This window comes from Osmerus mordax, chromosome 17 (genome assembly GCF_038355195.1).
Source record: "Osmerus mordax isolate fOsmMor3 chromosome 17, fOsmMor3.pri, whole genome shotgun sequence".
In the NCBI taxonomy this organism is placed as follows: domain Eukaryota; kingdom Metazoa; phylum Chordata; class Actinopteri; order Osmeriformes; family Osmeridae; genus Osmerus; species Osmerus mordax.
The window spans coordinates 16,316,880-16,340,958 of NC_090066.1; the positions used below are offsets into that span (position 1 = coordinate 16,316,880).

General features: G+C 42.0%; 21 non-coding genes across 21 annotated transcripts; all 21 read right to left on the reverse strand.

Annotated features, from left to right (window-relative positions):
• Positions 1-101: 101 nt before the first annotated feature.
• Positions 102-174, reverse strand: trnar-ucg (transfer RNA arginine (anticodon UCG)). The gene has a single exon. It is a non-coding gene; the product is annotated as a tRNA-Arg (tRNA).
• A 1,193-nt stretch (positions 175-1,367) lies between these two features.
• On the reverse strand, positions 1,368-1,440 carry trnar-ucg (transfer RNA arginine (anticodon UCG)). Its single transcript has one exon. It is a non-coding gene; the product is annotated as a tRNA-Arg (tRNA).
• Positions 1,441-1,860: 420 nt separating this feature from the next.
• trnar-ucg (transfer RNA arginine (anticodon UCG)) lies at positions 1,861-1,933 on the reverse strand. The gene has a single exon. It is a non-coding gene; the product is annotated as a tRNA-Arg (tRNA).
• A 2,073-nt stretch (positions 1,934-4,006) lies between these two features.
• On the reverse strand, positions 4,007-4,079 carry trnar-ucg (transfer RNA arginine (anticodon UCG)). Its single transcript has one exon. It is a non-coding gene; the product is annotated as a tRNA-Arg (tRNA).
• Positions 4,080-5,272: 1,193 nt separating this feature from the next.
• Positions 5,273-5,345, reverse strand: trnar-ucg (transfer RNA arginine (anticodon UCG)). The gene has a single exon. It is a non-coding gene; the product is annotated as a tRNA-Arg (tRNA).
• A 420-nt stretch (positions 5,346-5,765) lies between these two features.
• Positions 5,766-5,838, reverse strand: trnar-ucg (transfer RNA arginine (anticodon UCG)). Its single transcript has one exon. It is a non-coding gene; the product is annotated as a tRNA-Arg (tRNA).
• A 912-nt stretch (positions 5,839-6,750) lies between these two features.
• On the reverse strand, positions 6,751-6,823 carry trnar-ucg (transfer RNA arginine (anticodon UCG)). Its single transcript has one exon. It is a non-coding gene; the product is annotated as a tRNA-Arg (tRNA).
• A 314-nt stretch (positions 6,824-7,137) lies between these two features.
• Positions 7,138-7,210, reverse strand: trnar-ucg (transfer RNA arginine (anticodon UCG)). Its single transcript has one exon. It is a non-coding gene; the product is annotated as a tRNA-Arg (tRNA).
• Positions 7,211-8,405: 1,195 nt separating this feature from the next.
• On the reverse strand, positions 8,406-8,478 carry trnar-ucg (transfer RNA arginine (anticodon UCG)). The gene has a single exon. It is a non-coding gene; the product is annotated as a tRNA-Arg (tRNA).
• A 420-nt stretch (positions 8,479-8,898) lies between these two features.
• Positions 8,899-8,971, reverse strand: trnar-ucg (transfer RNA arginine (anticodon UCG)). The gene has a single exon. It is a non-coding gene; the product is annotated as a tRNA-Arg (tRNA).
• Positions 8,972-10,164: 1,193 nt separating this feature from the next.
• On the reverse strand, positions 10,165-10,237 carry trnar-ucg (transfer RNA arginine (anticodon UCG)). The gene has a single exon. It is a non-coding gene; the product is annotated as a tRNA-Arg (tRNA).
• Positions 10,238-10,657: 420 nt separating this feature from the next.
• Positions 10,658-10,730, reverse strand: trnar-ucg (transfer RNA arginine (anticodon UCG)). Its single transcript has one exon. It is a non-coding gene; the product is annotated as a tRNA-Arg (tRNA).
• Positions 10,731-11,643: 913 nt separating this feature from the next.
• On the reverse strand, positions 11,644-11,716 carry trnar-ucg (transfer RNA arginine (anticodon UCG)). The gene has a single exon. It is a non-coding gene; the product is annotated as a tRNA-Arg (tRNA).
• Positions 11,717-13,790: 2,074 nt separating this feature from the next.
• On the reverse strand, positions 13,791-13,863 carry trnar-ucg (transfer RNA arginine (anticodon UCG)). Its single transcript has one exon. It is a non-coding gene; the product is annotated as a tRNA-Arg (tRNA).
• Positions 13,864-17,697: 3,834 nt separating this feature from the next.
• On the reverse strand, positions 17,698-17,770 carry trnar-ucg (transfer RNA arginine (anticodon UCG)). Its single transcript has one exon. It is a non-coding gene; the product is annotated as a tRNA-Arg (tRNA).
• A 420-nt stretch (positions 17,771-18,190) lies between these two features.
• Positions 18,191-18,263, reverse strand: trnar-ucg (transfer RNA arginine (anticodon UCG)). The gene has a single exon. It is a non-coding gene; the product is annotated as a tRNA-Arg (tRNA).
• Positions 18,264-18,683: 420 nt separating this feature from the next.
• trnar-ucg (transfer RNA arginine (anticodon UCG)) lies at positions 18,684-18,756 on the reverse strand. Its single transcript has one exon. It is a non-coding gene; the product is annotated as a tRNA-Arg (tRNA).
• Positions 18,757-19,669: 913 nt separating this feature from the next.
• Positions 19,670-19,742, reverse strand: trnar-ucg (transfer RNA arginine (anticodon UCG)). The gene has a single exon. It is a non-coding gene; the product is annotated as a tRNA-Arg (tRNA).
• A 420-nt stretch (positions 19,743-20,162) lies between these two features.
• On the reverse strand, positions 20,163-20,235 carry trnar-ucg (transfer RNA arginine (anticodon UCG)). Its single transcript has one exon. It is a non-coding gene; the product is annotated as a tRNA-Arg (tRNA).
• A 912-nt stretch (positions 20,236-21,147) lies between these two features.
• Positions 21,148-21,220, reverse strand: trnar-ucg (transfer RNA arginine (anticodon UCG)). Its single transcript has one exon. It is a non-coding gene; the product is annotated as a tRNA-Arg (tRNA).
• Positions 21,221-22,027: 807 nt separating this feature from the next.
• Positions 22,028-22,100, reverse strand: trnar-ucg (transfer RNA arginine (anticodon UCG)). Its single transcript has one exon. It is a non-coding gene; the product is annotated as a tRNA-Arg (tRNA).
• Between the last annotated feature and the right edge of the window lie 1,979 nt (positions 22,101-24,079).

Consider the following 24,079-nt stretch of genomic DNA (forward strand, 5'->3'; position numbering starts at 1 on the left):
AAGTTCAGATCAACACTTTGAGATGGCTTTTTTCCAAAAACGGGACCAACTTCTGGCTTTTAAAGCTCTTCAACAGCAATCAAGATCCATCATGCTGATGACAACCACGAAGGGACTCGAACCCTTAATCTTCTGATCCGAAGTCAGACGCCTTATCCATTAGGCCACGTGGTCTCTTGCTTCAGAACTAACCATAAACATTTTGAGATAGCTTTTTTCCAATTACGAGAACACTTCCTTAAGTCAGATGCCTTTTCCGTAACGACATGTATTCACTTCTTGCTAATTTAACCACACACACTTTGAGACAGACTGTTTCCTACAACATGGGAACAACTTTTTCCATCAAGCATCTTCGACAGCTCGACTGGAGTCGCGATCCATCAAGTTCAGATCAACACTTTGAGATGGCTTGTTTTCAAAAACGAGAACAACTTACGGCTTTTAAAGCTCTTCAACAGCAATCAAGATCCATCATGCTGATGACAACCACAAAGGGACTCGAACCCTTAATCTTCTGATCCTAAGTCAGACGCCTTATCCATTAGGCCACGTGGTCTCTTGCTTAAAAATTAACCACAAACATTTTAAGATAGCTTGTTTCCAATTACAAGAACACCATTCCTTAATTAGGCATCTTCAACAGCTTGAGAGGAATCAAGACGGACCCAGTTCAGAGAAAGGAACACAATTCTGTGGACAACGAGGCAGCGACTCTCAATCTTCTCACCATAAGTCAGATGCCTTATCCGTAACAACATGTATTCACTTCTTGCTAATTTAACCACACACACTTTGAGACAGACTGTTTCCAACAACATGGGAACAACTTTTTCCATCAAGCATCTTCGACAGCTCGACTGGAGTCGCGATCCATCAAGTTCAGATCAACACTTTGAGATGGCTTGTTTTCAAAAACGAGAACAACTTACGGCTTTTAAAGCTGTTCAACAGCAATCAAGATCCATCATGCTGATGACAACCACAAAGGGACTCGAACCCTTAATCTTCTGATCCTAAGTCAGACGCCTTATCCATTAGGCCACGTGGTCTCTTGCTTAAAAATTAACCACAAACATTTTGAGATAGCTTGTTTCCAATTACAAGAACACCATTCCTTAAGTCAGACGCCTTATCCGTAACGACATGTATTCACTTCTTGCTAATTTAACCACACACACTTTGAGACAGACTTGTTTCCTACAACATGTGAACAACTTTTTCTATAAAGCATCTTCGACAGCTCAACTGGAGTCGCGATCCATCAAGTTCAGATAAACACTTTGAGATGGCTTGTTTCCAAAGACGAGACCAACTTATGGCTTTTAAAGCTCTTCTACAGCAATCAAGAACCATCATGCAGATGACAACCACGAAGGGACTCGAACCCTTAATCTTCTGATCCGAAGTCAGACGCCTTATCCATTAGGCCACGTGGTCTCTTGCTTGAGAAGTAACCACAAACATTTTAAAATAGCTTGTTTCCAATTACAAGAACACCATTCCTTAATTAGGCATCTTCAACAGCTTGAGAGGAATCAAGACGGACCCAGTTCAGAGAAAGGAACACAATTCTGTGGACAACGAGGAAGCGAATCTCAATCTTCTCACCATAAGCCAGACGCCTTATCCGTAACGACATGTATTCACTTCTTGCTAATTTAACCACACACACTTTGAGACAGACTGTGTCCTACAACATGTGAACAACTTTTTCCATCAAGCATCTTCGACAGCTCGCCTGGAGTCGTGATCCATCAAGTTCAGATCAACACTTTGAGATGGCTTTTTTCCAAAAACGGGACCAACTTCTGGCTTTTAAAGCTCTTCAACAGCAATCAAGATCCATCATGCTGATGACAACCACGAAGGGACTCGAACCCTTAATCTTCTGATCCGAAGTCAGACGCCTTATCCATTAGGCCACGTGGTCTCTTGCTTCAGAACTAACCATAAACATTTTGAGATAGCTTTTTTCCAATTACGAGAACACTTCCTTAAGTCAGATGCCTTTTCCGTAACGACATGTATTCACTTCTTGCTAATTTAACCACACACACTTTGAGACAGACTGTTTCCTACAACATGGGAACAACTTTTTCCATCAAGCATCTTCGACAGCTCGACTGGAGTCGCGATCCATCAAGTTCAGATCAACACTTTGAGATGGCTTGTTTTCAAAAACGAGAACAACTTACGGCTTTTAAAGCTCTTCAACAGCAATCAAGATCCATCATGCTGATGACAACCACAAAGGGACTCGAACCCTTAATCTTCTGATCCTAAGTCAGACGCCTTATCCATTAGGCCACGTGGTCTCTTGCTTAAAAATTAACCACAAACATTTTGAGATAGCTTGTTTCCAATTACAAGAACACCATTCCTTAATTAGGCATCTTCAACAGCTTGAGAGGAATCAAGACGGACCCAGTTCAGAGAAAGGAACACAATTCTGTGGACAACGAGGCAGCGACTCTCAATCTTCTCACCATAAGTCAGATGCCTTATCCGTAACAACATGTATTCACTTCTTGCTAATTTAACCACACACACTTTGAGACAGACTGTTTCCAACAACATGGGAACAACTTTTTCCATCAAGCATATTCGACAGCTCGACTGGAGTCGCGATCCATCAAGTTCAGATCAACACTTTGAGATGGCTTGTTTTCAAAAACGAGAACAACTTATGGCTTTTAAAGCTCTTCAACAGCAGTCAAGATCCATCATGCTGATGACAATCACGAAGGGACTCGAACCCTTAATCTTCTTATCCGAAGTCAGACGCCTTATCCATTAGGCCACGTGGTCTCTTGCTTCAGAACTAACCATAAACATTTTGAGATAGCTTGTTTCCAATTACGAGAACACCATTCCTTAAGTCAGACGCCTTATCCGTAACGACATGTATTCACTTCTTGCTAATTTAACCACACACACTTTGAGACAGACTGTTTCCTACAACATGGGAACAACTTTTTCCATCAAGCATCTTCGACAGCTCGCCTGGAGTCGCGATCCATCAAGTTCAGATCAACACTTTGAGATGGCTTTTTTCCAAAAACGAGACCAACTTCTGGCTTTTAAAGCTTTTCAACAGCAATCAAGATCCATCATGCTGATGACAACCACAAAGGGACTCGAACCCTTAATCTTCTGATCCTAAGTCAGACGCCTTATCCATTAGGCCACGTGGTCTCTTGCTTAAAAATTAACCACAAACATTTTGAGATAGCTTGTTTCCAATTACGAGAACACCATTCCTTAAGTCAGACGCCTTATCCGTAACGACATGTATTCACTTCTTGCTAATTTAACCACACACACTTTGAGACAGACTTGTTTCCTACAACATGTGAACAACTTTTTCTATAAAGCATCTTCGACAGCTCAACTGGAGTCGCGATCCATCAAGTTCAGATAAACACTTTGAGATGGCTTGTTTCCAAAGACGAGACCAACTTATGGCTTTTAAAGCTCTTCTACAGCAATCAAGAACCATCATGCAGATGACAACCACGAAGGGACTCGAACCCTTAATCTTCTGATCCGATGTCAGACGCCTTATCCATTAGGCCACGTGGTCTCTTGCTTCAGAAGTAACCACAAACATTTTAAAATAGCTTGTTTCCAATTACAAGAACACCATTCCTTAATTAGGCATCTTCAACAGCTTGAGAGGAATCAAGACGGACCCAGTTCAGAGAAAGGAACACAATTCTGTGGACAACGAGGAAGCGAATCTCAATCTTCTCACCATAAGCCAGACGCCTTATCCGTAACGACATGTATTCACTTCTTGCTAATTTAACCACACACACTTTGAGACAGACTGTGTCCTACAACATGTGAACAACTTTTTCCATCAAGCATCTTCGACAGCTCGCCTGGAGTCGTGATCCATCAAGTTCAGATCAACACTTTGAGATGGCTTTTTTCCAAAAACGGGACCAACTTCTGGCTTTTAAAGCTCTTCAACAGCAATCAAGATCCATCATGCTGATGACAACCACGAAGGGACTCGAACCCTTAATCTTCTGATCCGAAGTCAGACGCCTTATCCATTAGGCCACGTGGTCTCTTGCTTCAGAACTAACCATAAACATTTTGAGATAGCTTTTTTCCAATTACGAGAACACTTCCTTAAGTCAGATGCCTTTTCCGTAACGACATGTATTCACTTCTTGCTAATTTAACCACACACACTTTGAGACAGACTGTTTCCTACAACATGGGAACAACTTTTTCCATCAAGCATCTTCGACAGCTCGACTGGAGTCGCGATCCATCAAGTTCAGATCAACACTTTGAGATGGCTTGTTTTCAAAAACGAGAACAACTTACGGCTTTTAAAGCTCTTCAACAGCAATCAAGATCCATCATGCTGATGACAACCACAAAGGGACTCGAACCCTTAATCTTCTGATCCTAAGTCAGACGCCTTATCCATTAGGCCACGTGGTCTCTTGCTTAAAAATTAACCACAAACATTTTGAGATAGCTTGTTTCCAATTACAAGAACACCATTCCTTAATTAGGCATCTTCAACAGCTTGAGAGGAATCAAGACGGACCCAGTTCAGAGAAAGGAACACAATTCTGTGGACAACGAGGCAGCGACTCTCAATCTTCTCACCATAAGTCAGATGCCTTATCCGTAACAACATGTATTCACTTCTTGCTAATTTAACCACACACACTTTGAGACAGACTGTTTCCAACAACATGGGAACAACTTTTTCCATCAAGCATATTCGACAGCTCGACTGGAGTCGCGATCCATCAAGTTCAGATCAACACTTTGAGATGGCTTGTTTTCAAAAACGAGAACAACTTATGGCTTTTAAAGCTCTTCAACAGCAGTCAAGATCCATCATGCTGATGACAACCACAACGGGACTCGAACCCTTAATCTTCTGATCCTAAGTCAGACGCCTTATCCATTAGGCCACGTGGTCTCTTGCTTAAAAATTAACCACAAACATTTTGAGATAGCTTGTTTCCAATTACGAGAACACCATTCCTTAAGTCAGACGCCTTATCCGTAACGACATGTATTCACTTCTTGCTAATTTAACCACACACACTTTGAGACAGACTTGTTTCCTACAACATGTGAACAACTTTTTCTATAAAGCATCTTCGACAGCTCAACTGGAGTCGCGATCCATCAAGTTCAGATAAACACTTTGAGATGGCTTGTTTCCAAAGACGAGACCAACTTATGGCTTTTAAAGCTCTTCTACAGCAATCAAGAACCATCATGCAGATGACAACCACGAAGGGACTCGAACCCTTAATCTTCTGATCCGAAGTCAGACGCCTTATCCATTAGGCCACGTGGTCTCTTGCTTCAGAAGTAACCACAAACATTTTAAAATAGCTTGTTTCCAATTACAAGAACACCATTCCTTAATTAGGCATCTTCAACAGCTTGAGAGGAATCAAGACGGACCCAGTTCAGAGAAAGGAACACAATTCTGTGGACAACGAGGCAGCGACTCTCAATCTTCTCACCATAAGCCAGACGCCTTATCCGTAACGACATGTATTCACTTCTTGCTAATTTAACCACACACACTTTGAGACAGACTGTGTCCTACAACATGTGAACAACTTTTTCCATCAAGCATCTTCGACAGCTCGCCTGGAGTCGCGATCCATCAAGTTCAGATCAACACTTTGAGATGGCTTTTTTCCAAAAACGAGACCAACTTCTGGCTTTTAAAGCTCTTCAACAGCAATCAAGATCCATCATGCTGATGACAACCACGAAGGGACTCGAACCCTTAATCTTCTGATCCGAAGTCAGACGCCTTATCCATTAGGCCACGTGGTCTCTTGCTTGAGAATTAACCACAAACATTTTGAGATAGCTTGTTTCCAATTACAAGAACACCATTCCTTAATTAGGCATCTTCAACAGCTTGAGAGGAATCAAGACGGACCCAGTTCAGAGAAAGGAACACAATTCTGTGGACAACGAGGCAGCGACTCTCAATCTTCTCACCATAAGCCAGACGCCTTATCCGTAACGACATGTATTCACTTCTTGCTCATTTAACCACACACACTTTGAGACAGACTGTTTCCTACAACATGGGAACAACTTTTTCCATCAAGCATCTTCGACAGCTCGACTGGAGTCGCAATCCATCAAGTTCAGATCAACACTTTGAGATGGCTTGTTTTCAAAAACGAGAACAACTTACGGCTTTTAAAGCTGTTCAACAGCAATCAAGATCCATCATGCTGATGACAACCACAAAGGGACTCGAACCCTTAATCTTCCGATCCTAATTCAGACGCCTTATCCATTAGGCCACGTGTCTCTTGCTTAAAAATGAACCACAAACATTTTGAGATAGCTTGTTTCCAATTACAAGAACACCATTCCTTAATTAGGCATCTTCAACAGCTTGAGAGGAATCAAGACGGACCCAGTTCAGAGAAAGGAACACAATTCTGTGGACAACGAGGAAGCGACTCTCAATCTTCTCACCATAAGCCAGACGCCTTATCAGTAACGACATGTATTCACTTCTTGCTCATTTAACCACACACACTTTGAGACAGACTGTTTCCTACAACATGGGAACAACTTTTTCCATCAAGCATCTTCGACAGCTCGACTGGAGTCGCGATCCATCAAGTTCAGATCAACACTTTGAGATGGCTTTTTTCCATAAACGAGACCAACTTATGGCTTTTAAAGCTCTTCAAAAGCAATCAAGATCCATCATGCTGATGACAACCACGAAGGGACTCGAACCCTTAATCTTCTGATCCGAAGTCAGACGCCTTATCCATTAGGCCACGTGGTCTCTTGCTTCAGAACTAACCACAAACATTTTGAGATAGCTTGTTTCCAATTACGAGAACACCATTCCTTAAGTCAGACGCCTTATCCGTAACGACATGTATTCACTTCTTGCTAATTTAACCACACACACTTTGAGACAGACTGTTTCCTACAACATGGGAACAACTTTTTCCATCAAGCATCTTCGACAGCTCGCCTGGAGTCGCGATCCATCAAGTTCAGATCAACACTTTGAGATGGCTTTTTTCCAAAAACGAGACCAACTTCTGGCTTTTAAAGCTCTTCAACAGCAATCAAGATCCATCATGCTGATGACAACCACGAAGGGACTCGAACCCTTAATCTTCTGATCCGAAGTCAGACGCCTTATCCATTAGGCCACGTGGTCTCTTGCTAGAGAATTAACCACAAACATTTTGAGATAGCTTGTTTCCAATTACAAGAACACCATTCCTTATTTAGGCATCTTCAACAGCTTGAGAAGAATCAAGACGGACCCAGTTCAGAGAAAGGAACACAATTCTGTGGACAACGAGGCAGCGACTCTCAATCTTCTCACCATAAGTCAGACGCCTTATCCGTAACAACATGTATTCACTTCTTGCTAATTTAACCACACACACTTTGAGACAGAATGTTTCCAACAACATGGGAACAACTTTTCCAATCAAGCATCTTCGACAGCTCGACTGAAGACGCGATTCATCAAGTTCAGATCAACACTTTGAGATGGCTTTTTTCCATAAACGAGACCAACTTATGGCTTTTAAAGCTCTTCAACAGCAATCAAGATCCATCATGCTGATGACAATCACGAAGGGATTCGAACCCTTAATCTTCTTATCCGAAGTCAGACGCCTTATCCATTAGGCCACGTGGTCTCTTGCTTCAGAACTAACCATAAACATTTTGAGATAGCTTGTTTCCAATTACGAGAACACCATTCCTTAAGTCAGACGCCTTATCCGTAACGACATGTATTCACTTCTTGCTAATTTAACCACACACACTTTGAGACAGACTGTTTCCTACAACATGGGAACAACTTTTTCCATCAAGCATCTTCGACAGCTCGCCTGGAGTCGCGATCCATCAAGTTCAGATCAACACTTTGAGATGGCTTTTTTCCAAAAACGAGACCAACTTCTGGCTTTTAAAGCTTTTCAACAGCAATCAAGATCCATCATGCTGATGACAACCACAAAGGGACTCGAACCCTTAATCTTCTGATCCTAAGTCAGACGCCTTATCCATTAGGCCACGTGGTCTCTTGCTTAAAAATTAACCACAAACATTTTGAGATAGCTTGTTTCCAATTACGAGAACACCATTCCTTAAGTCAGACGCCTTATCCGTAACGACATGTATTCACTTCTTGCTAATTTAACCACACACACTTTGAGACAGACTTGTTTCCTACAACATGTGAACAACTTTTTCTATAAAGCATCTTCGACAGCTCAACTGGAGTCGCGATCCATCAAGTTCAGATAAACACTTTGAGATGGCTTGTTTCCAAAGACGAGACCAACTTATGGCTTTTAAAGCTCTTCTACAGCAATCAAGAACCATCATGCAGATGACAACCACGAAGGGACTCGAACCCTTAATCTTCTGATCCGAAGTCAGACGCCTTATCCATTAGGCCACGTGGTCTCTTGCTTCAGAAGTAACCACAAACATTTTAAAATAGCTTGTTTCCAATTACAAGAACACCATTCCTTAATTAGGCATCTTCAACAGCTTGAGAGGAATCAAGACGGACCCAGTTCAGAGAAAGGAACACAATTCTGTGGACAACGAGGAAGCGAATCTCAATCTTTTCACCATAAGCCAGACGCCTTATCCGTAACGACATGTATTCACTTCTTGCTAATTTAACCACACACACTTTGAGACAGACTGTGTCCTACAACATGTGAACAACTTTTTCCATCAAGCATCTTCGACAGCTCGCCTGGAGTCGTGATCCATCAAGTTCAGATCAACACTTTGAGATGGCTTTTTTCCAAAAACGGGACCAACTTCTGGCTTTTAAAGCTCTTCAACAGCAATCAAGATCCATCATGCTGATGACAACCACGAAGGGACTCGAACCCTTAATCTTCTGATCCGAAGTCAGACGCCTTATCCATTAGGCCACGTGGTCTCTTGCTTCAGAACTAACCATAAACATTTTGAGATAGCTTTTTTCCAATTACGAGAACACTTCCTTAAGTCAGATGCCTTTTCCGTAACGACATGTATTCACTTCTTGCTAATTTAACCACACACACTTTGAGACAGATTGTTTCCTACAACATGGGAACAACTTTTTCCATCAAGCATCTTCGACAGCTCGACTGGAGTCGCGATCCATCAAGTTCAGATCAACACTTTGAGATGGCTTGTTTTCAAAAACGAGAACAACTTACGGCTTTTAAAGCTCTTCAACAGCAATCAAGATCCATCATGCTGATGACAACCACAAAGGGACTCGAACCCTTAATCTTCTGATCCTAAGTCAGACGCCTTATCCATTAGGCCACGTGGTCTCTTGCTTAAAAATTAACCACAAACATTTTGAGATAGCTTGTTTCCAATTACAAGAACACCATTCCTTAATTAGGCATCTTCAACAGCTTGAGAGGAATCAAGACGGACCCAGTTCAGAGAAAGGAACACAATTCTGTGGACAACGAGGCAGCGACTCTCAATCTTCTCACCATAAGTCAGATGCCTTATCCGTAACAACATGTATTCACTTCTTGCTAATTTAACCACACACACTTTGAGACAGACTGTTTCCAACAACATGGGAACAACTTTTTCCATCAAGCATATTCGACAGCTCGACTGGAGTCGCGATCCATCAAGTTCAGATCAACACTTTGAGATGGCTTGTTTTCAAAAACGAGAACAACTTATGGCTTTTAAAGCTCTTCAACAGCAGTCAAGATCCATCATGCTGATGACAACCACAAAGGGACTCGAACCCTTAATCTTCTGATCCTAAGTCAGACGCCTTATCCATTAGGCCACGTGGTCTCTTGCTTAAAAATTAACCACAAACATTTTGAGATAGCTTGTTTCCAATTACGAGAACACCATTCCTTAAGTCAGACGCCTTATCCGTAACGACATGTATTCACTTCTTGCTAATTTAACCACACACACTTTGAGACAGACTTGTTTCCTACAACATGTGAACAACTTTTTCTATAAAGCATCTTCGACAGCTCAACTGGAGTCGCGATCCATCAAGTTCAGATAAACACTTTGAGATGGCTTGTTTCCAAAGACGAGACCAACTTATGGCTTTTAAAGCTCTTCTACAGCAATCAAGAACCATCATGCAGATGACAACCACGAAGGGACTCGAACCCTTAATCTTCTGATCCGAAGTCAGACGCCTTATCCATTAGGCCACGTGGTCTCTTGCTAGAGAATTAACCACAAACATTTTGAGATAGCTTGTTTCCAATTACAAGAACACCATTCCTTAATTAGGCATCTTCAACAGCTTGAGAGGAATCAAGACGGACCCAGTTCAGAGAAAGGAACACAATTCTGTGGACAACGAGGCAGCGACTCTCAATCTTCTCACCATAAGCCAGACGCCTTATCCGTAACGACATGTATTCACTTCTTGCTAATTTAACCACACACACTTTGAGACAGACTGTGTCCTACAACATGTGAACAACTTTTTCCATCAAGCATCTTCGACAGCTCGCCTGGAGTCGCGATCCATCAAGTTCAGATCAACACTTTGAGATGGCTTTTTTCCAAAAACGAGACCAACTTCTGGCTTTTAAAGCTCTTCAACAGCAATCAAGATCCATCATGCTGATGACAACCACGAAGGGACTCGAACCCTTAATCTTCTGATCCGAAGTCAGACGCCTTATCCATTAGGCCACGTGGTCTCTTGCTTGAGAATTAACCACAAACATTTTGAGATAGCTTGTTTCCAATTACAAGAACACCATTCCTTAATTAGGCATCTTCAACAGCTTGAGAGGAATCAAGACGGACCCAGTTCAGAGAAAGGAACACAATTCTGTGGACAACGAGGCAGCGACTCTCAATCTTCTCACCATAAGCCAGACGCCTTATCCGTAACGACATGTATTCACTTCTTGCTCATTTAACCACACACACTTTGAGACAGACTGTTTCCTACAACATGGGAACAACTTTTTCCATCAAGCATCTTCGACAGCTCGACTGGAGTCGCGATCCATCAAGTTCAGATCAACACTTTGAGATGGCTTGTTTTCAAAAACGAGAACAACTTACGGCTTTTAAAGCTGTTCAACAGCAATCAAGATCCATCATGCTGATGACAACCACAAAGGGACTCGAACCCTTAATCTTCTGATCCTAAGTCAGACACCTTATCCATTAGGCCACGTGGTCTCTTGCTTAAAAATTAACCACAAACATTTTGAGATAGCTTGTTTCCAATTACAAGAACACCATTTCTTAATTAGGCATCTTCAACAGCTTGAGAGGAATCAAGACGGACCCAGTTCAGAGAAAGGAACACAATTCTGTGGACAACGAGGCAGCGACTCTCAATCTTCTCACCATAAGTCAGACGCCTTATCCGTAACAACATGTATTCACTTCTTGCTAATTTAACCACACACACTTTGAGACAGACTGTTTCTAACAACATGGGAACAACTTTTCCAATCAAGCATCTTCGACAGCTCGACTGAAGACGCGATTCATCAAATTCAGATCAACACTTTGAGATGGCTTTTTTCCATAAACGAGACCAACTTATGGCTTTTAAAGCTCTTCAACAGCAATCAAGATCCATCATGCTGATGACAACCACGAAGGGACTCGAACCCTTAATCTTCTGATCCGAAGTCAGACGCCTTATCCATTAGGCCACGTGGTCTCTTGCTTCAGAACTAACCATAAACATTTTGAGATAGCTTTTTTCCAATTACGAGAACACTATTCCGTAAGTCAGATGCCTTTTCCGTAACGACATGTATTCACTTCTTGCTAATTTAACCACACACACTTTGAGACAGACTGTTTCCTACAACATGGGAACAACTTTTTCCATCAAGCATCTTCGACAGCTCGACTGGAGTCGCGATCCATCAAGTTCAGATCAACACTTTGAGATGGCTTGTTTTCAAAAACGAGAACAACTTACGGCTTTTAAAGCTGTTCAACAGCAATCAAGAACCATCATGCTGATGACAACCACGAAGGGACTCGAACCCTTAATCTTCTGATCCGAAGTCAGACGTCTTATCCATTAGGCCACGTGGTCTCTTGCTTCAGAAGTAACCACAAACATTTTAAAATAGCTTGTTTCCAATTACAAGAACACCATTCCTTAATTAGGCATCTTCAACAGCTTGAGAGGAATCAAGACGGACCCAGTTCAGAGAAAGGAACACAATTCTGTGGACAACGAGGAAGCGACTCTCAATCTTCTCACCATAAATCAGACGCCTTATCCGTAACGACATGTATTCACTTCTTGCTAATTTAACCACACACACTTTGAGACAGACTGTTTCCAACAACATGGGAACAACTTTTCCAATCAAGCATCTTCGACAGCTCGACTGAAGACGCGATTCATCAAGTTCAGATCAACACTTTGAGATGGCTTTTTTCCAAAAACGAGACCAACTTATGGCTTTTAAAGCTCTTCAACAGCAATCAAGATCCATCATGCTGATGACAATCACAAAGGGACTCGAACCCTTAATCTTCTGATCCGAAGTCAGACGCCTTATCCATTAGGCCACGTGGTCTCTTGCTTCAGAACTAACCATAAACATTTTGAGATAGCTTGTTTCCAATTACGAGAACACTATTCCTTAAGTCAGACGCCTTATCCGTAACAACATGTATTCACTTCTTGCTAATTTAACCACACACACTTTGAGACAGACTGTTTCCAACAACATGGGAACAACTTTTCCAATCAAGCATCTTCGACAGCTCGACTGAAGACGCGATTCATCAAGTTCAGATCAACACTTTGAGATGGCTTTTTTCCATAAACGAGACCAACTTATGGCTTTTAAAGCTCTTCAACGGCAATCAAGATCCATCATGCTGATGACAATCACGAAGGGACTCGAACCCTTAATCTTCTGATCCGAAGTCAGACGCCTTATCCATTAGGCCACTTGGTCTGTTGCTTCCGAACTAACCACAAACATTTTGAGATAGCTTGTTTCCAATTACGAGAACACTATTCCTTAAGTCAGACGCCTTATCCGTAACGACATGTATTCACTTCTTGCTGATCTAACCACACACACTTTGAGACAGACTGTTTCCTACAACATGGGAACAACTTTTTCCATCAAGCATCTTCGACAGCTCGACTGGAGTCGCGATCCATCAAGTTCAGATCAACACTTTGAGATGGCTTGTTTTCAAAAACGAGACCAACTTATGGCTTTTAAAGCTCTTCAACAGCAATGAAGATCCATCATGCTGATGACAGCCACAAAGGGACTTGAACCCTAAATCTTCTGATTTGAAGTCAGACGCCTTATCCATTAGGCCACGTGGTCTCTTGCTTAAGAATTAACCACAAACATTTTGAGATAGCTTGTTTCCAGTTACAAAAACACAATTTCTTAATTAGGCATCTTCAACAGCTTGAGAGGAGTCAAGATGGATCTAGTTCAGAGAAACGAACACAATTCTGTGGACAACGAGGAAGCGACTCTCAATCTTCTCACCATAAGCCAGACGCCTTATCAGTAACGACATGTATTCACTTCTTGCTAATTTAACCACACACACTTTGAGACAGACTGTTTCTAACAACATGGGAACAACTTTTCCAATCAAGCATCTTCGACAGCTCGACTGAAGACGCGATTCATCAAATTCAGATCAACACTTTGAGATGGCTTTTTTCCATAAACGAGACCAACTTATGGCTTTTAAAGCTCTTCAACAGCAATCAAGATCCATCATGCTGATGACAACCACGAAGGGACTCGAACCCTTAATCTTCTGATCCGAAGTCAGACGCCTTATCCATTAGGCCACGTGGTCTCTTGCTTCAGAACTAACCATAAACATTTTGAGATAGCTTTTTTCCAATTACGAGAACACTATTCCGTAAGTCAGATGCCTTTTCCGTAACGACATGTATTCACTTCTTGCTAATTTAACCACACACACTTTGAGACAGACTGTTTCCTACAACATGGGAACAACTTTTTCCATCAAGCATCTTCGACAGCTCGACTGGAGTCGCGATCCATCAAGTTCAGATCAACACTTTGAGATGGCTTGTTTTCAAAAACGAGAACAACTTACGGCTTTTAAAGCTGTTCAACAGCAATCAAGAACCATCATGCTGATGACAACCACGAAGGGACTCGAACCCTTAATCTTCTGATCCGAAGTCAGACGTCTTATCCATTAGGCCACGTGGTCTCTTGCTTCAGAAGTAACCACAAACATTTTAAAATAGCTTGTTTCCAATTACAAGAACACCATTCCTTAATTAGGCATCTTCAACAGCTTGAGAGGAATCAAGACGGACCCAGTTCAGAGAAAGGAACACAATTCTGTGGACAACGAGGAAGCGACTCTCAATCTTCTCACCATAAATCAGACGCCTTATCCGTAACGACATGTATTCACTTCTTGCTAATTTAACCACACACACTTTGAGACAGACTGTTTCCAACAACATGGGAACAACTTTTCCAATCAAGCATCTTCGACAGCTCGACTGAAGACGCGATTCATCAAGTTCAGATCAACACTTTGAGATGGCTTTTTTCCAAAAACGAGACCAACTTATGGCTTTTAAAGCTCTTCAACAGCAATCAAGATCCATCATGCTGATGACAATCACAAAGGGACTCGAACCCTTAATCTTCTGATCCGAAGTCAGACGCCTTATCCATTAGGCCACGTGGTCTCTTGCTTCAGAACTAACCATAAACATTTTGAGATAGCTTGTTTCCAATTACGAGAACACTATTCCTTAAGTCAGACGCCTTATCCGTAACAACATGTATTCACTTCTTGCTAATTTAACCACACACACTTTGAGACAGACTGTTTCCAACAACATGGGAACAACTTTTCCAATCAAGCATCTTCGACAGCTCGACTGAAGACGCGATTCATCAAGTTCAGATCAACACTTTGAGATGGCTTGTTTTCAAAAACGAGAACAACTTACGGCTTTTAAAGCTGTTCAACAGCAATCAAGAACCATCATGCTGATGACAACCACGAAGGGACTCGAACCCTTAATCTTCTGATCCGAAGTCAGACGTCTTATCCATTAGGCCACGTGGTCTCTTGCTTCAGAAGTAACCACAAACATTTTAAAATAGCTTGTTTCCAATTACAAGAACACCATTCCTTAATTAGGCATCTTCAACAGCTTGAGAGGAATCAAGACGGACCCAGTTCAGAGAAAGGAACACAATTCTGTGGACAACGAGGAAGCGACTCTCAATCTTCTCACCATAAATCAGACGCCTTATCCGTAACGACATGTATTCACTTCTTGCTAATTTAACCACACACACTTTGAGACAGACTGTTTCCAACAACATGGGAACAACTTTTCCAATCAAGCATCTTCGACAGCTCGACTGAAGACGCGATTCATCAAGTTCAGATCAACACTTTGAGATGGCTTTTTTCCATAAACGAGACCAACTTATGGCTTTTAAAGCTCTTCAACAGCAATCAAGATCCATCATGCTGATGACAATCACGAAGGGACTCGAACCCTTAATCTTCTTATCCGAAGTCAGACGCCTTATCCATTAGGCCACGTGGTCTCTTGCTTCAGAACTAACCATAAACATTTTGAGATAGCTTGTTTCCAATTACGAGAACACCATTCCTTAAGTCAGACGCCTTATCCGTAACGACATGTATTCACTTCTTGCTAATTTAACCACACACACTTTGAGACAGACTTGTTTCCTACAACATGTGAACAACTTTTTCTATAAAGCATCTTCGACAGCTCAACTGGAGTCGCGATCCATCAAGTTCAGATAAACACTTTGAGATGGCTTGTTTCCAAAGACGAGACCAACTTATGGCTTTTAAAGCTCTTCTACAGCAATCAAGAACCATCATGCAGATGACAACCACGAAGGGACTCGAACCCTTAATCTTGTGATCCGAAGTCAGACGCCTTATCCATTAGGCCACGTGGTCTCTTGCTTGAGAAGTAACCACAAACATTTTAAAATAGCTTGTTTCCAATTACAAGAACACCATTCCTTAATTATGCATCTTCAACAGCTTGAGAGGAATCAAGACGGACCCAGTTCAGAGAAAGGAACACAATTCTGTGGACAACGAGGAAGCGAATCTCAATCTTCTCACCATAAGCCAGACGCCTTATCCGTAACGACATGTATTCACTTCTTGCTAATTTAACCACACACACTTTGAGACAGACTGTGTCCTACAACATGTGAACAACTTTTTCCATCAAGCATCTTCGACAGCTCGCCTGGAGTCGTGATCCATCAAGTTCAGATCAACACTTTGAGATGGCTTTTTTCCAAAAACTGGACCAACTTCTGGCTTTTAAAGCTCTTCAACAGCAATCAAGATCCATCATGCTGATGACAGCCACGAAGGGACTCGAACCCTTAATCTTCTGATCCGAAGTCAGACGCCTTATCCATTAGGCCACGTGGTCTCTTGCTTCAGAACTAACCATAAACATTTTGAGATAGCTTTTTTCCAATTACGAGAACACTTCCTTAAGTCAGATGCCTTTTCCGTAACGACATGTATTCACTTCTTGCTAATTTAACCACACACACTTTGAGACAGACTGTTTCCTACAACATGGGAACAACTTTTTCCATCAAGCATCTTCGACAGCTCGACTGGAGTCGCGATCCATCAAGTTCAGATCAACACTTTGAGATGGCTTGTTTTCAAAAACGAGAACAACTTACGGCTTTTAAAGCTCTTCAACAGCAATCAAGATCCATCATGCTGATGACAACCACAAAGGGACTCGAACCCTTAATCTTCTGATCCTAAGTCAGACGCCTTATCCATTAGGCCACGTGGTCTCTTGCTTAAAAATTAACCACAAACATTTTGAGATAGCTTGTTTCCAATTACAAGAACACCATTCCTTAATTAGGCATCTTCAACAGCTTGAGAGGAATCAAGACGGACCCAGTTCAGAGAAAGGAACACAATTCTGTGGACAACGAGGCAGCGACTCTCAATCTTCTCACCATAAGTCAGATGCCTTATCCTTAACAACATGTATTCACTTCTTGCTAATTTAACCACACACACTTTGAGACAGACTGTTTCCAACAACATGGGAACAACTTTTTCCATCAAGCATATTCGACAGCTCGACTGGAGTCGCGATCCATCAAGTTCAGATCAACACTTTGAGATGGCTTGTTTTCAAAAACGAGAACAACTTATGGCTTTTAAAGCTCTTCAACAGCAGTCAAGATCCATCATGCTGATGACAACCACAAAGGGACTCGAACCCTTAATCTTCTGATCCTAAGTCAGACGCCTTATCCATTAGGCCACGTGGTCTCTTGCTTAAAAATTAACCACAAACATTTTGAAATAGCTTGTTTCCAATTACGAGAACACCATTCCTTAAGTCAGACGCCTTATCCGTAACGACATGTATTCACTTCTTGCTAATTTAACCACACACACTTTGAGACAGACTTGTTTCCTACAACATGTGAACAACTTTTTCTATAAAGCATCTTCGACAGCTCAACTGGAGTCGCGATCCATCAAGTTCAGATAAACACTTTGAGATGGCTTGTTTCCAAAGACGAGACCAACTTATGGCTTTTAAAGCTCTTCTACAGCAATCAAGAACCATCATGCAGATGACAACCACGAAGGGACTCGAACCCTTAATCTTCTGATCCGAAGTCAGACGCCTTATCCATTAGGCCACGTGGTCTCTTGCTTCAGAAGTAACCACAAACATTTTAAAATAGCTTGTTTCCAATTACAAGAACACCATTCCTTAATTAGGCATCTTCAACAGCTTGAGAGGAATCAAGACGGACCCAGTTCAGAGAAAGGAACACAATTCTGTGGACAACGAGGAAGCGAATCTCAATCTTCTCACCATAAGCCAGACGCCTTATCCGTAACGACATGTATTCACTTCTTGCTAATTTAACCACACACACTTTGAGACAGACTGTGTCCTACAACATGTGAACAACTTTTTCCATCAAGCATCTTCGACAGCTCGCCTGGAGTCGCGATCCATCAAGTTCAGATCAACACTTTGAGATGGCTTTTTTCCAAAAACGAGACCAACTTCTGGCTTTTAAAGCTCTTCAACAGCAATCAAGATCCATCATGCTGATGACAACCACGAAGGGACTCGAACCCTTAATCTTCTGATCCGAAGTCAGACGCCTTATCCATTAGGCCACGTGGTCTCTTGCTTGAGAATTAACCACAAACATTTTGAGATAGCTTGTTTCCAATTACAAGAACACCATTCCTTAATTAGGCATCTTCAACAGCTTGAGAGGAATCAAGACGGACCCAGTTCAGAGAAAGGAACACAATTCTGTGGACAACGAGGAAGCGACTCTCAATCTTCTCACCATAAGCCAGACGCCTTATCCGTAACGACATGTATTCACTTCTTGCTCTTTTAACCACACACACTTTGAGACAGACTGTTTCCTACAACATGGGAACAACTTTTTCCATCAAGCATCTTCGACAGCTCGCCTGGAGTCGCGATCCATCAAGTTCAGATCAACACTTTGAGATGGCTTTTTTCCAAAAACGAGACCAACTTCTGGCTTTTAAAGCTCTTCAACAGCAATCAAGATCCATCATGCTGATGACAACCACGAAGGGACTCGAACCCTTAATCTTCTGATCCGAAGTCAGACGCCTTATCCATTAGGCCACGTGGTCTCTTGCTTGAGAATTAACCACAAACATTTTGAGATAGCTTGTTTCCAATTACAAGAACACCATTCCTTAATTAGGCATCTTCAACAGCTTGAGAGGAATCAAGACGGACCCAGTTCAGAGAAAGGAACACAATTCTGTGGACAACGAGGCAGCGACTCTCAATCTTCTCACCATAAGTCAGACGCCTTATCCGTAACAACATGTATTCACTTCTTGCTAATTTAACCACACACACTTTGAGACAGACTGTTTCCAACAACATGGGAACAACTTTTCCAATCAAGCATCTTCGACAGCTCGACTGAAGACGCGATTCATCAAGTTCAGATCAACACTTTGAGATGGCTTTTTTCCATAAACGAGACCAACTTATGGCTTTTAAAGCTCTTCAACAGCAATGAAGATCCATCATGCTGATGACAGCCACAAAGGGACTTGAACCCTAAATCTTCTGATTTGAAGTCAGACGCCTTATCCATTAGGCCACGTGGTCTCTTGCTTAAGAATTAACCACAAACATTTTGAGATAGCTTGTTTCCAGTTACAAAAACACCATTTCTTAATTAGGCATCTTCAACAGCTTGAGAGGAGTCAAGATGGATCTAGTTCAGAGAAAGGAACACAATTCTGTGGACAACGAGGAAGCGACTCTCAATCTTCTCACCATAAGCCAGACGCCTTATCAGTAACGACATGTATTCACTTCTTGCTCATTTAACCACACACACTTTGAGACAGACTGTTTCCTACAACATGGGAACAACTTTTTCCATCAAGCATCTTCGACATATCGACTGGAGTCGCGATCCATCAAGTTCAGATCAACACTTTGAGATGGCTTGTTTTCAAAAACGAGACCAACTTCTGGCTTTTAAAGCTCTTCAACAGCAATCAAGATCCATCATGCTGATGACAACCACGAAGGGACTCGAACCCTTAATCTTCTGATCCGAAGTCAGACGCCTTATCCATTAGGCCACGTGGTCTCTTGCTTAAAAATTAACCACAAACATTTTGAGATAGCTTGTTTCCAATTACAAGAACACCATTCCTTAATTAGGCATCTTCAACAGCTTGAGAGGAATCAAGACGGACCCAGTTCAGAGAAAGGAACACAATTCTGTGGACAACGAGGAAGCGACTCTCAATCTTCTCACCATAAGCCAGACGCATTATCAGTAACGACATGTATTCATTTCTTGCTCATTTAACCACACACACTTTGAGACAGACTGTTTCCTACAACATGGGAACAACTTTTTCCATCAAGCATCTTCGACAGCTCGACTGGAGTCGCGATCCATCAAGTTCAGATCAACACTTTGAGATGGCTTTTTTCCATAAACGAGACCAACTTATGGCTTTTAAAGCTCTTCAACAGCAATCAAGATCCATCATGCTGATGACAACCACGAAGGGACTCGAACCCTTAATCTTCTGATCCGAAGTCAGACGCCTTATCCATTAGGCCACGTGGTCTCTTGCTTGAGAATTAACCACAAACATTTTGAGATAGCTTGTTTCCAATTACAAGAACACCATTCCTTAATTAGGCATCTTCAACAGCTTGAGAGGAATCAAGACGGACCCAGTTCAGATAAAGGAACACAATTCTGTGGACAACGAGGAAGCGACTCTCAATCTTCTCACCATAAGCCAGACGCCTTATCCGTAACGACATGTATTCACTTCTTGCTCATTTAACCACACACACTTTGAGACAGACTGTTTCCTACAACATGGGAACAACTTTTTCCATCAAGCATCTTCGACAGCTCGACTGGAGTCGCGATCCATCAAGTTCAGATCAACACTTTGAGATGGCTTGTTTTCAAAAACGAGAACAACTTACGGCTTTTAAAGCTGTTCAACAGCAATCAAGATCCATCATGCTGATGACAACCACAAAGGGACTCGAACCCTTAATCTTCTGATCCTAATTCAGACGCCTTATCCATTAGGCCACGTGTCTCTTGCTTAAAAATGAACCACAAACATTTTGAGATAGCTTGTTTCCAATTACAAGAACACCATTCCTTAATTAGGCATCTTCAACAGCTTGAGAGGAATCAAGACGGACCCAGTTCAGAGAAAGGAACACAATTCTGTGGACAACGAGGAAGCGACTCTCAATCTTCTCACCATAAGCCAGACGCCTTATCAGTAACGACATGTATTCACTTCTTGCTCATTTAACCACACACACTTTGAGACAGACTGTTTCCTACAACATGGGAAGAACTTTTTCCATCAAGCATCTTCGACAGCTCGACTGGAGTCGCGATCCATCAAGTTCAGATCAACACTTTGAGATGGCTTTTTTCCATAAACGAGACCAACTTATGGCTTTTAAAGCTCTTCAACAGCAATCAAGATCCATCATGCTGATGACAACCACGAAGGGACTCGAACCCTTAATCTTCTGATCCGAAGTCAGACGCCTTATCCATTAGGCCACGTGGTCTCTTGCTTCAGAACTAACCACAAACATTTTGAGATAGCTTGTTTCCAATTACGAGAACACCATTCCTTAAGTCAGACGCCTTATCCGTAACGACATGTATTCACTTCTTGCTAATTTAACCACACACACTTTGAGACAGACTGTTTCCTACAACATGGGAACAACTTTTTCCATCAAGCATCTTCGACAGCTCGCCTGGAGTCGCGATCCATCAAGTTCAGATCAACACTTTGAGATGGCTTTTTTCCAAAAACGAGACCAACTTCTGGCTTTTAAAGCTCTTCAACAGCAATCAAGATCCATCATGCTGATGACAACCACGAAGGGACTCGAACCCTTAATCTTCTGATCCGAAGTCAGACGCCTAATCCATTAGGCCACGTGGTCTCTTGCTAGAGAATTAACCACAAACATTTTGAGATAGCTTGTTTCCAATTACAAGAACACCATTCCTTAATTAGGCATCTTCAACAGCTTGAGAGGAATCAAGACGGACCCAGTTCAGAGAAAGGAACACAATTCTGTGGACAACGAGGCAGCGACTCTCAATCTTCTCACCATAAGCCAGACGCCTTATCCGTAACGACATGTATTCACTTCTTGCTAATTTAACCACACACACTTTGAGACAGACTGTGTCCTACAACATGTGAACAACTTTTTCCATCAAGCATCTTCGACAGCTCGCCTGGAGTCGCGATCCATCAAGTTCAGATCAACACTTTGAGATGGCTTTTTTCCAAAAACGAGACCAACTTCTGGCTTTTAAAGCTCTTCAACAGCAATCAAGATCCATCATGCTGATGACAACCACGAAGGGACTCGAACCCTTAATCTTCTGATCCGAAGTCAGACGCCTTATCCATTAGGCCACGTGGTCTCTTGCTTGAGAATTAACCACAAACATTTTGAGATAGCTTGTTTCCAATTACAAGAACACCATTCCTTAATTAGGCATCTTCAACAGCTTGAGAGGAATCAAGACGGACCCAGTTCAGAGAAAGGAACACAATTCTGTGGACAACGAGGCAGCGACTCTCAATCTTCTCACCATAAGCCAGACGCCTTATCCGTAACGACATGTATTCACTTCTTGCTCATTTAACCACACACACTTTGAGACAGACTGTTTCCTACAACATGGGAACAACTTTTTCCATCAAGCATCTTCGACAGCTCGACTGGAGTCGCGATCCATCAAGTTCAGATCAACACTTTGAGATGGCTTGTTTTCAAAAACGAGAACAACTTACGGCTTTTAAAGCTGTTCAACAGCAATCAAGAACCATCATGCTGATGACAACCACGAAGGGACTCGAACCCTTAATCTTCTGATCCGAAGTCAGACGTCTTATCCATTAGGCCACGTGGTCTCTTGCTTCAGAAGTAACCACAAACATTTTAAAATAGCTTGTTTCCAATTACAAGAACACCATTCCTTAATTAGGCATCTTCAACAGCTTGAGAGGAATCAAGACGGACCCAGTTCAGAGAAAGGAACACAATTCTGTGGACAACGAGGAAGCGACTCTCAATCTTCTCACCATAAATCAGACGCCCTATCCGTAACGACATGTATTCACTTCTTGCTAATTTAACCACACACACTTTGAGACAGACTGTTTCCAACAACATGGGAACAACTTTTCCAATCAAGCATCTTCGACAGCTCGACTGAAGACGCGATTCATCAAGTTCAGATCAACACTTTGAGATGGCTTTTTTCCAAAAACGAGACCAACTTATGGCTTTTAAAGCTCTTCAACAGCAATCAAGATCCATCATGCTGATGACAATCACAAAGGGACTCGAACCCTTAATCTTCTGATCCGAAGTCAGACGCCTTATCCATTAGGCCACGTGGTCTCTTGCTTCAGAACTAACCATAAACATTTTGAGATAGCTTGTTTCCAATTACGAGAACACTATTCCTTAAGTCAGACGCCTTATCCGTAACAACATGTATTCACTTCTTGCTAATTTAACCACACACACTTTGAGACAGACTGTTTCCAACAACATGGGAACAACTTTTCCAATCAAACATCTTCGACAGCTCGACTGAAGACGCGATTCATCAAGTTCAGATCAACACTTTGAGATGGCTTTTTTCCATAAACGAGACCAACTTATGGCTTTTAAAGCTCTTCAACGGCAATCAAGATCCATCATGCTGATGACAATCACGAAGGGACTCGAACCCTTAATCTTCTGATACGAAGTCAGACGCCTTATCCATTAGGCCACTTGGTCTGTTGCTTCCGAACTAACCACAAACATTTTGAGATAGCTTGTTTCCAATTACGAGAACACTATTCCTTAAGTCAGACGCCTTATCCGTAACGACATGTATTCACTTCTTGCTGATCTAACCACACACACTTTGAGACAGACTGTTTCCTACAACATGGGAACAACTTTTTCCATCAAGCATCTTCGACAGCTCGACTGGAGTCGCGATCCATCAAGTTCAGATCAACACTTTGAGATGGCTTGTTTTCAAAAACGAGACCAACTTATGGCTTTTAAAGCTCTTCAACAGCAATGAAGATCCATCATGCTGATGACAGCCACAAAGGGACTTGAACCCTAAATCTTCTGATTTGAAGTCAGACGCCTTATCCATTAGGCCACGTGGTCTCTTGCTTAAGAATTAACCACAAACATTTTGAGATAGCTTGTTTCCAGTTACAAAAACACCATTTCTTAATTAGGCATCTTCAACAGCTTGAGAGGAGTCAAGATGGATCTAGTTCAGAGAAAAGAACACAATTCTGTGGACAACGAGGAAGCGACTCTCAATCTTCTCACCATAAGCCAGACGCCTTATCAGTAACGACATGTATTCACTTCTTGCTA